Source organism: Lontra canadensis, unplaced genomic scaffold (genome assembly GCF_010015895.1).
Source record: "Lontra canadensis isolate GAN:19392208 unplaced genomic scaffold, GSC_riverotter_1.0 scaffold44, whole genome shotgun sequence".
Classification (NCBI taxonomy): domain Eukaryota; kingdom Metazoa; phylum Chordata; class Mammalia; order Carnivora; family Mustelidae; genus Lontra; species Lontra canadensis.
In genome coordinates this window covers 1,665,031-1,675,846 of record NW_022631038.1, presented here as the reverse complement: position 1 = coordinate 1,675,846, position 10,816 = coordinate 1,665,031, and positions in this window count along the sequence as shown.

The following is a 10,816-nucleotide window of genomic DNA, read 5'->3' as shown; positions in this document are numbered from 1 at the left end:
TCAATACAGCAGCACCAAGTTGTTCTGGAGGGAGTTTGTTTGTTTGTTTAGATATGGACTTTAATTTTTTTTTCAGTCTATGATTTTAAAAATAAATGTGTGAAGATTTCTAATTCCAGAAAGATGGAGTGGACGTACCTCTCCGTCCTCTTCCCGCTAGTGCCTCTAATAATCCTGAACATTACGCATTAAACACACATACAAAACTGAAAGGTAGAGAGAAGACGACAGACTGTCTAGGATTTCAGGGCCATGGTTGGACGCAGTGGTGGTCCCTGGGTTCTTCTGTCTCATGGGTCCCAGACTTGGAGATTAAGAAGCCTTCACCCCAGAAATACCGACAAGCACAGAAGAAGAGCTCCAAGAACAGCCTGTCCACTGTTCCCAGCCTTTGGCTGGGAAAGTGGCATGTATTAGACGGTAACCACTCTATGTCCCCCAAGCATGGCAGAACAGCCTTAGACTTCCACCTGCCTCATGATGGGAGCTCTGCACTGTCCCCATGGGCTGGTGTCAGGAACTCTCTCGCCATCACCCACATGTCTGTGGTTGCCGTGGGGAGCAGGAACTCACATCCCGCCCAGAATGAGGATCCCCGCTCTCTCCATGGAATCAGGTAACAAAGCCTGCTCAAACAGCACGTTCAAATAGGATCCAGAATCCCTCAACCCTGTGCGCATTATGTCAAGAAGAGCCAAAGGAAATTCACAGAGTAAAACCACAATGTAAATATTAAAAACTCAATACATAAACTCAACAGAAGAAAAGTAACAACGTGAATGGAAAAGATGAGGAGACATCACCCAGTGTGTGTAGCGGAGGGACCGTGACCTGGAGAGGGGTGTGGGCTGGAAACACATTTGAAGAGATAATGGATGAAAACTTCCCAAAGCTGGGAAAAGACATAGATACACAGATTCACGATGACCAACAAGCAACAGACAGAAATAACCCTGCAGAAACGTGTGCCATGGTGCACACAACATGAGTCTTGAAGATCAAGGACAAAACATCCTTCTCCTGAGTTATGAGATCTCCCAAGGCTCTCAGTCTGCCCCTCCAGGAAGGAGCCCCATGCTATGAGGGTTCAGGGTATCCACCCACTGCAGGAACCCAACCCGGCCCCATGTGGTGTACGTTAGTCACTTCCAAGAGCATGGACTTCTGGCGGTGTGTCAGTGCGTGGGGTGCTGCGTCTTCCTCCACAGCTCAGAGCAGTGAAGGTGGCTCAGCGTTGGCATGGGACATCTCCTTCACACCAAATCTGCCGCAGGCTCCTCCATCCTGCAGATAACCAGGCGAGTACTTACCGAATCTCGCAGGACCTAATTCTTCAACAACAACAAAACCAAAAGTTACAAGGCTTTGTAGTAATCAGACAATGGTGTTAAGAAGGAAACCTGTGTCCTGGACACTGTTAGTTCACCATCGGGGCCATCAAGGTACCGAGAAAGCATGTAACGCTCTGCGATACCCTCGTCCGTGCCTTAGCCATATTTGTGTGACGTGAATCACTGGGACCATTCTTCGCAGCTGCAAGGCATATTTCCAGACCAGCCTCCTGTCTGTTCTCCAAAACAAGCAGCTTCAGTTACCGAACCTACGCTTTGTCCTACTGAACAGTGTGGGACTAACACGCAGTCATGAGGACTTTGTTAATCAGTGTCCCCGGGAAGACAGCATCATACCTACAACCTGGGAGAATGCCGTGTCCAGCACTGAGACTCCAGCCGGGAGCCCGTGTCTGACCTGGACTGCTGGACACTCTGCACTCACTGCCCAGGCTCGCAGGACTCGCCAGGAGATCTCAAGGAACGCACACCAGTTTTCAGAACCAGCATCCGGGCACTGCAATCCTGATCTCATCCTCCAAATCTCTCTCCCCAGTCTGCCATCATTCACAACGCTGCTTGCATTCTTCGGGCGGCCATGCGATCACGGCACCCTGTGGGGGACGGCGTGTCTACAAGCTGGCAGGATATTTGAGATTGAATACTGAAAATTAACCCATATGATAAATAAGGATTATGCCAGATGGGTTTAAAAATGTTTGTTGATACTTGAGATGAGAAGGTAAGGGAGGAACTAGTGAAGTTTTGCTTTTGCATTTCCAGTTTTATTTCCTTAAAGAATTTTAGGATTCTACGGGACACGGGCAGTTCTTCTACCCCTCCTTAGGGCACAGGCTGTCCCCATCTGCAGGAAACTGGCCTCTCCAACAGCATCTAGAGTTTTTATAGTCTAAAATTAAGAAAATTTCATCTATGTTTAATTTTAAAATGTGAGCGGAGCTGTTACTTACCGATCTTGAAAGAAAGGTACCACCCGGTGATTTTCATACACACACACTTCTTCAAGTGTCTACTGAAGGACTATCCGAAGTCTAATTTCCTTAAATGTATAAAAAGATTGCTATTTAAAGATCGGGAATCACAAGTGTTACCTTGCTTTGAAACCGTTATTTTGAGCTTCAGCTTTACTTGATGTCATGTATATTTGCGTGTACGTGTGTATGAGAAAACATACTTTTACATGTGTGTGTGATGACATTTGAGTCAGTTCTGGATTTTCGTTCTCTAGCGTATTTCAGGAACCCACAGGCAATATGATGGAGGATGATTTAATTTCCTTTTCCCTTTTATTTTTTTAAAGATTCATTTCTTTATTTGGGAGAGAGAGAGAGAGGCCACCTCCGTGCTGATCAAGAGCCGGCCTGAGGCTCAACGTCGTCACCCTGAGATCATGACCTGAGCTGAAACAAGGGTCAGACCCTCAACCAACTTCCTTTTTAAAATATTTTCAAGTCACGTTAGCTCTATTTCTAAAAATGCTCATGAAACAAAATCTGTATGATTGTGTCCAATTCTCCAGCACATGCATAAAACCTCTCTCCCCAAGAGACAATACCAACAGAGACTCTACTTAGTCCTACTCACGGAAGGGTCGGGAGCGCCTGTGCGGATCAGGGAAAGCGCTTCCTTCAGTTACTGTTGAAACGCTTGGAAACTACGAAAGTGATGTTCTACTCATCAGACACTGAAAACATCTTTCATGCCAGGAATTATGCCGGGCGCTGAGAAAGGAATGACAGGTAAATTTAAATGTCCGGCAGTGACCCCATCCCGGGGGAACAGAGCAGGCAGCCTGTGACCCCAGGGAGAACAGGGTGAGAACACGGTCTGGCCAAGCCGCGGGCAAGCGTCGGAGAAGGGAGGAGCAGTCCTGTTTGCTGCGCCAGGGATGCGCCTGGCCAGTCGGTAAGCGGGGCGGGGGGCCAAAGGACGGCGCCCCGGGAGGAGGAGAGCGAGGCCGCCAAGGGCCTCTCCGGCTCCAGGCACCGCTGCCCGTCCGCGGCCCCGGGAAACTCAGACCCCGGAGGGCTGGGAGGCCGGGCGGGCCAATCTGTGCGGGGGTCCCGTGGGCTCCGCAGCCAGACAGCCATGCGGAACCCCGCGCCCTAGCGCTGCACCCGGGCGCTCGGAAAGCGGATTCGCAATCAGCCCTACCTCCTGGGATAATCCGTCCTCGGCCTCGATAATCACCACGGTTATTGGGGCTCTGGCAGGGCAGATAAGAACTTTAACTCGCAAAGGCCCGAAGAATCTCAGCGTCAGGCAGGGGCGCGTGCGGTTCTCCCATGCGCAGCCCCCGCCGCCCGCCGTGCAGGAGCGGTAGGCCGGGCCCAGGCCGTCTGCGAGCCGGCCGGGCGGGGGAGCGGCACCCACCCAGCCATGGGGCTCAGAGGTGTCTGATGAGTCGCGTGTAGCAGGAGGGTCACCTTGAACGGTTCGGACGCTCTCCGCAGGACCCTGCCGCCGGCCAGCGGGGTCAGGAGCGCGTCGTGACTGTGTGTCCCACCGAAGATGAGGACAAAGTTGGGAACACACTGATGCGCTCTTTCTACATTAGAGCAAAGTTCTAGAAAAATAATAAGACACCAAAACCCGTGTCCGTGTAGAAGCAAACCTTTGTCCACGTTGATTATGGAAGGATAGAGCCTTTTAGAGCGTGTTTATGGAGACATGGACGTATACAAGTCTATGCGCACGACGAGCCACGGGAGGGTTCCATGCGCGCACACCTCGCCTTGAGCAACCATCACCGCAGGCTGATGAGTGCATCCATCCCCTCGCCGGCTTACACCGTGCGGGGAAGAACAGGCCGTAAATAAAAAGAAAAACCGGTGTCTCCGTATTGGTAGACTTAGTTCTCTGAACCAGACTCGCTTCCTTTCAGCACCGGGAGTCTCTTCCCGCTCTCTCTCACACGCAGACCCCCTTGCCCATACCCATTGGGCATATCTTTGCAAACCTAATCCTAACGATACTAATCTATTTACCTGAGAGTAGGAAAAAGAATAAATGTTACAACAGATTAGAATTTCTGTTCCCTCAATGTATTTAACTGGGAACCAAATTAGTGAAAATCAGTTGGAGCAAATTCAGTGTCTCTAAAGGGTTACGTGGGATTTTTTTTTTTTTTTTTTAACAGGGCACACGGAGATGGTATTTGAAACAAACGTAAGGTACGGGACCCTGGAATGTAAAGGACAATATTTGAATTAATGCGTTTTATTTAAAACTTTCGGAAGGAGGAAAGGCATTTCCTGCCTGTATACTGAATGCCAGGCATGATAACTCAAGTTCACACACGCCATCTCATACTTTAAAAAATCGCTTAATCGTCACGAACCCCAGTGAGGCGGATACTGTCATCCCCATTTTACTGTTAGAAAAAATCTCTGGGAAGATGAGGATGGACATACTCCATGCCCTGCTCTTCAAATGCGTTCTGTCTCTCAGTCCCGCCGTGAAGAATGCGGATGGCCAGCAACCCCCGTGAGGAGCGAGCATAGATCTTAGCTAGGAACAGAGGCCTTTGGTTCTCATACCTTCGTGTACTTCCTTATTCTCTCAAATACTCCTTTTTTGTGTGTTTAGAATGTGAAGAAGAGAGATTTACTGTAGGATTAAATAATAGGCATGTAAAATATAGTAAAATTTATACTGTAGGATTAAATAATAGGCATGTAAAATATAGTGCGGTACTTAAAATATAAGTACGATTATTAAGACAAAGGTTTGATGCTTCTTATGACCTCATTATTATTACCAGCTCAGTATTTTTTGAGGATATTTTATTTTCCTGCAATTTTAGATGCATTTTACAGCACTGGCCTCTGAGATTTCTGATTGAAGTCCTGGTCCCAGTGAAAGGGTAATAAAGAGGCTTTGGTGGGCCCAAGAATCTAGTAAAAAAAAAAAAATAATAATTGTGCCCAGCTGTACACAGTTTTGTGACATTTCTGAGAACTCTAGGGTTTATGTCTATTCAGAGCTATCTGAATCAAAGATTTGCATAGATTTTTATTTCATTATGTGACTAGTAACTTCCAATATGCTTCTATTTGGGCAAAGAGGCAAAGGAAAAATAAACCAGGGGGTAAGACATAACCCCTTTTTAAGCCACAGCTAAAGCCTCAACAGAAGTAGCCTAAGCTAATTTTTTAATGATAATTCTAAGCCTATGGTTTGAGTAAGATCTTTAAAACTTTACATTACTACCTATGTTTGCCTCTCCTTTCAAGTAAAAACCGGTGGTCTCCACGGGTTTGTGGTCTCATAACCAAATAAGGCCAGGTCTTCAGAAGTGACTCGTTGCTCTGCTTTTGAAGTGTGAAGATCAGCTTGGCTCTTGAGGGGCTGGTTATCCCAAACAAGACCATAGCTGATGCTCAGCCTTTCCAGGCGTGCGGTAACTTTCTCGATAGGTCTGAGTCCAACATCTGGTGTCACTTATTTTAACGAATTATGACATTGCAGACAAGTTCGTGGTAAGAAGAATTCTGTCGCAACACCACATCTGCTGTCCCAGAATAGGGTGGAAGGAGGAGGACAAGACTGAGGAGCTACGTGCTTCTGAGTCCCCACCTTGTAGGAACCAGTGTCATAAACATTCTCACAGTTTTCGTACCCTCGTCTTCGAAGGGACACACGTTTGACTCCCTCCTGGTAGGGTTTCTGTTGGTGTCCGGGACAGCATGAGGACGGGCAAGGTGGCAGAAGCCATGGGCCCTGCTACATGGGTGAGTGGTCCCCTGGGTGACCCTCCTGCTCCACGAGGAGCTCTGTCAGGGTCTTGGTGAGAGAGGGGCTGAAAGTCCTTCTCCCTCTGTCCTCCAAGAGGCTCCCTCACCACAGCTGCAAAGCAAGAAAGGTAACCATGGGTCTTTCTGGTACTCCATGACCATCACCCAAGACAGCAAATCTCTGAAATGTTAATGTTGTCTCTGTTATGGACAGGCCCTCCCGGATCTGAGAAGTAGTCGACCATATAGTATCAGCGCAGCACATACGGTTCCTGGCACGCAGGAAGCCCTCAGAGCATCATTTTGTGTGAACAACATTGCAACAGCCAGAACACACCAGAACCACATTGTTGTCAATCTTGTTTACACTGTATCACCTGGTGTCCCCACTTCTGTTGTGTCCTTAGTGTGCCCTCACCTCCCACGGGCAGGCATCTCCTCCTTGAACAGGCCTGGCTGGTCTCTTGCACAGGTTCCAGGTGGAAGACTGAATTGCCTGAGTGAGAAGGACCAGACCACCTTGAGGTTGTCTGTGGGTTTCTACACAGGGTTCATGCATGTCCACGTTTCCTGTGTTCCTGGGAAGTGTGACATCATTGATGTGTTTTTGTCTTGTTTCCCATCTCAGAGGGACTTGAGGAGTTGGAGGCAGCTGGTGTGAAGGAGGAGCTGGCCATGAGGAGTCGGAAGAAGGGGACGTGGTGTTCCCACACTCCAAGCTGTCAGAGGGGACATGACAGCAAGAGTGTGTGTTCACCTTGGGCCCCACCCAGCTACAGTTTTGTGCAGAGGTCACCCCACCGTGTTTGTTGCAGACTGTGAGGTACCGGAGGCCTGCCAACAGCAGTGGCTGCTCTTGGGTAAACCATTCGCCACAGCAGGGTTAACCCAAAATGAATACATGCATGTGTGTCTTTTTTTTTTTTTTAAATGAACATACAATGTATTATTTTCCCTAGGGCACAGGTCTGTGAATCATCAGTCTTACACAATTCATAGCACTCACCATAGCACATACCCTCCCCAGTGTCCATCACCCAGCCACCCTATCCCTACCCCCACTCCAGCAACCCTCAGTTTGTTTCCTGAGATTAAGAGTCTCTTAAGTTTTGTCTCCCTCCTGATCTCATCTTGTTTCATTTTTCTCTCTCTTCCCCCCACAACCCCTTCCCTGCCTCTCAAATTCCTAATAACAGAGAGATCATATGATAGTTGTCTTTCTCTGATTGACTTATTTCACTTAGCATGATACGCTCTAGTTCCATCCACATCATTGTAAATGGCAAGATTTCTTTTTTGATCGCTGCATAGTATTCCATTGTGTATATATACCACATCTTCTTTATCCATTCATCGGTTGATGGACATCTAGTTTCTTTCCATAGTTTGGCTATTGTGGACATTGTTGCTATAAACATTTGGGTGCATGTGCCCCTTGGGATCACTACATTTGTATCTTTAGGGTAAATACCCAGTAGTGCGATTGCTGGGTCGTAGGGTAGCTCTATTTTCAACTTTTTGAGAAACCTCCATATTTTTTTCCACAGTGGCTGCACCAGCTTGCATTCCCACCAACAGTGTAGGAGGGTTCTCCTTTCTCCACATCCTCGCCAACATCTGTCATTTCCTGACTGGTTATTTTTAGCCATTCTGACTGGCGTGAGGTGGCATCTCATTATTATTTTGATTTGTATTTCCCTGATGTCTAGTGATGTGGAGCACTTTTTCATGTGTCTGTTGGCCATCTGGATGTCTTCTTTGCAGAAATGTCTGTCCATGTCTTCTGTCCATTTCTTGATTGGATTATTGGTTCTTTGGGTGTTGAATTTGAAAAGTTCTTCATAGATTTTGGGTATTAGCCCTTTATCTGATATGTCATTTGTGAATATCTTCTCCCATTCTGTCATTTTGGTTGTCTTTTTGTTTTGTTGACTGTTTCCTTTGCTGTGCAAAAGCTTTTGCTCTTGATAAAGTCCCAATAGTTCATTTTTGCCCTTGCTTCCCTTCCCTTTGGTGATGTTTCTAGGAAGAAGTTGCTGTGGCTGAGGTAAAAGAGGCTGCTGCCTGTGTTCTCCTCAAGGATTTTGATGGATTCCTTTCTCACATTGAGGTCCTTCATCCATTTTGAGTCTATTTTTGTGTGTGGTGTAAGGAAATGATCCTGTTTTATTCTTTTGCATATGGCTGTCCAATTTCCCCAATACCATTTGTTGAAGAGGCTGTCTTTTTTCTATTGGACATTCTTTCCCACTTTGTCAAAGATTAGTTGACCATGGAGTTGAGGGTCTATTTCTGGGCTCTCTATTCTGTTCCACTGATCTATGTGTCTGTTTTTGTGCCAGTATCATACTCTCTTGATGATTATAGCTTTGTAATAGATCTTGAAGTCTGGAATTGTGATGCTGCCAACTTTGGTTTTCTTTTTCAACATTCCTCTGGCTATTCAAGGTCTTTTCTATTTCCATATAAATTTTAGGACTATTTGTTCCATGTCTTTGAAAAAAAATTTGAAGGTATTTTGATAGGGATTGCATTAAATGTGTAGATTGCTTTAGGTGGCACAGGCATTTTCACAATATTTCCATGAGCATGGAATGTTTTCCATTTCTTTGTGTCTTCCTCAATTTCTTTCATGAATACTTTATGGTTTTCTGAGTATAGATTCTTTGCCTCTTTGGTTAAGTATATTCCTAGGTATCTTATGGTTTTGGGTGCAATTGTAAATGGGAATCAACTCTGTAATTTCTCTCCTTCTGTCTTGCTGTTGGTGTATAGAAATGCAACAGATTTCCATGCATTGATTTTATATCCTGACACTTTATTGAATTCCTGTATGAGTTCTAAAAGTTTTGGAGAAGAGTCTTTTGAGTTTTCCACATAAAGCATCGTATCATCTGCAAAGAGTGAGAGTTTGACTTCTTCTTTGCCAATTCAGGTGCCTTTAATTTTTTTTTTTTTTAAGACTGATTGCTGAGGCTAGGACTTCTAGCACTCTGTTGAATAGTGGTGGTGATAGTGGACAGCCCTGCTGTGTTCCTGACCTTAGGGGAAAAGCTCTCTTTTTCCCCATTGAGAATGATATTGTGGATTTTTCATAGATGGCTCTTAGGATACCGAGGTATGCACCCTCTGTCCCTACACTGTGAAGAGTTTTTAATCAAGAAAGGATGCTGTACTGGGCACCTGGGTGGCTCAGTCATTAAGCATCTGCCTCTGGCTCAGGTCATGATCCCAGGGTCCTGGGATCAAGCTCCACATCGAGCTTCGGGCTCTGTGGGAAGCCTGCTTCTTCCTCTCCCAGTCCTCCTGCTTGTGCTCCCTCTTTCACTGTGTCTCTCTCTGTCAAATAAATAAATAAAATCTAAAAAAAAGAGAGAGAGACGAAAGAAGGAAAGAAAGAAAGAAAGAAAGAAAGAAAGAAAGCAAGCAGTACTTTGTCAAATGTTTTTTCAACACCTATTGAGAGTATCATATGGTTCTTGTTCTTTCTTTCATTAATGTATTATTTCACATTGATTGATTTGTGGATGTTGAACCAATCTTGCAGCCCAGGAATAAATCCCACTGTGTGGTGAATAATTCTTTTAATGTACTGTTGGATCCTATTGGCTAGTATTTTGGTGAGAATTTTTGCATCTGTGTTTATCAAGGATATTGGTCTTTAAATCTTTTTGAGGGGGTCCTGTCTGGTTTGGGGTTCAGGATAACACTGGCCTCATAAAATGAGTTTGGAAGTTTTCCTTCCATTTCTATTTTTTTTAACAGTTTCAGGAGAATAGGTATTAATTCTTCTTTAAATGTCTGGTAGAATTCCCCTGGGAAGCCATCTAGCCCTGGGCTCTTGCGTGTTGGGAGATTTTTGATGACTGCTTCAATCTCCTTACTTGTTATGGGTCTGTTCAGGTTTTCTACTTCTTCCTGGGTCAGTTTTGGTGATTTATATATCTCTAGGAATCTATCCTTCCAGATTGTCAAATTTGCTGGTATATAGTTGCTCATAATATGTTCTTATAATTGTCTACATTTCTTTGGTGTTGGTTGTGATCTCTCCTCTTTCATTCATGATTTTATTAATTTAGGTCCTTTCTCTTTTCTTTTTGATAAGTCTGGCCAGGGGTTTATCAATCTTATTAATTCTTTCAAAGAACTAGGTCCTGGTTTCATTGATTTGTTCTACTGTTCTTTTGGTTTCTATTTCATTGATTTTTACTCTGATCTTTATTATTTCTCTTCTCCTGATCGGTTTGGCTTCCTTTGCTGTTCTTTCTGAAGCTCATTTAGGTACAGGGTTGGGATGTGTATTTGAGACCTTCTTGTTTTTTGAGAAAGTCTTATATTGCTATATACTTTCCTCTCAGAATTGCCTTTGCTGTGTCCCAAAGGTTTTGAACAGTTGTGTTTTCATTTGTTTCCATGATTTTTTAAATTCTTCTTTAATTTCCTGGTTGACCCATTCATTCTTTGGTAGGATGCTCTTTAGCCTTCATGTGTTTGACTTTTTCCAAATTTCATCTTGTGATTGAGTTCTAGTTTCAGAACATTGTGGTATGAAAATATTCAGGGAATGATTCCAATCTCTTGATACCAGCTGAGACCTGATTTGTGACCCAGGATGTGATGTATTCTGGAGAATGTTCCCTGTGCACTAGAGAAGAATGTGTTTTCTTTTGCTTTGGGATAGAATGTTCTGAATATATCTGTGATGTCCATCTGGTCCAGTGTGTTATT